Raw genomic sequence first — 1521 nt, forward strand, 5'->3', positions numbered from 1 at the left:
ATGCTCTCCCAGTAATAATGCCCCCTTCACCCAGTAGTAATGTCCCTTGTTGATGCCCCCAGTAGTAATGCCCCCAGTAGATACTCCCCCAGTAATAATGCCCCCAGTAGTAATGCCCCCCGAGTAGTAATGCCCCTTGTTGATGCCCCCAGTAGTAATGTCCCCCCCGTAGTTTGCCCCCAGTAGATGCCCCCGCTGCACTGAGGAAGAGAAAACACAACATACTTACCAAGCCCCGTTCCCGCTTCCAGACCTCTGCATTCCTCCTCCTCTCTTGGCGTCCTCTCCTCAGCACTATGAGAGAGACGTCATGACTGACGTCTCTCCCATAGTGCACGCCGCACAGTGACAGTGCCGGAAGCCGGAGCTCAGAACTGAGCTCTGGCTGCCGCTGTGCAGAGAGACGGGCGCCCGCTGGTAACACAATCTCAGCAGGCGCCCGTCATCTCCCTGTGCGGCGCCGGGGGGGCCGACGGCGGAGGGATGGGGGACGGACGGAGGGACTGGGGACGGAGGCCACAAACGACAAGGGGTCACGGGCCCGAGTGCCCCCCCTGGATCCGCAACTGCTGCAGTACACATGTGACCAGGGCTGTAGCTACCACTAAGCAGTTGTGTAAGTCACAAAGGACTCATAATGTCACAGTCATTGTCATGACTGTCACTGTGGCTCCCCAGTGCTGAGGGATGGATGCTCCTCTAAAGCTAATGCTGCTGCTCCCTAAAATAGCCGGTAATTGGCCTTTGAGAAAGCTGCCAAGAGACAGTGAAACGCGTTAGCAGACCAGTCTGACTTCTATGCACAGCCAAAAACACATTTGGGATTACATTTGGACAATTACAGCCACCGGGAATACCAGCTACAGCCCCTGTGGACCAAAAGAATCATCCTCTAATTTTTTGCAGTAGAGCCCATGACCTGTCCTGGACCATTGCTAGAGTGGACATTTCCAAAGAGATCCACGGGACTGGTAATTATACCAAAGATACTGGAAAACTGAATTTAAAGGCTATATTCTATGCATGTAAACTTTACCATCTCCCAACTGGCTTATTATTGTGCTGTGAGTAAATACACTCTTTTTTGATCAGAGACTGACCACGAGACCCCAACAGTGAATTTCTGTATGAATTCCATGGAAAGTTTTAATGAATATGTGTATGAATAAATTGTGAAGTTAATTTTATAGCACCTGTCTGTGTATATTATAGCGCTGTTGTGTATATTTTATTACATTATATCTGTTGCTACCATTTTAGGAAACTATCTCGATTTAAACAGTGGCTTGGAGAACCATCGACATACATACTGTGCCTAAAAAATATATATGTATTAATATATATATTTCTTCTGATAACTGATACTGAGAATGTAGAAGGGGGCGGGGAGATAGGTCCTGTAGTTGAAGCACCATACAAGTAGTTTTGTAAGTGTATGACGTTTGTTGAAAGTTTCCCACATGTGTTTTCTATGAGTGATGTTAAGTGAAAACCATGATAAACCACTAAATGACAAAGGAA

This window comes from Pseudophryne corroboree, chromosome 1, assembly GCF_028390025.1.
Source record: "Pseudophryne corroboree isolate aPseCor3 chromosome 1, aPseCor3.hap2, whole genome shotgun sequence".
Lineage (NCBI taxonomy): Eukaryota > Metazoa > Chordata > Amphibia > Anura > Myobatrachidae > Pseudophryne > Pseudophryne corroboree.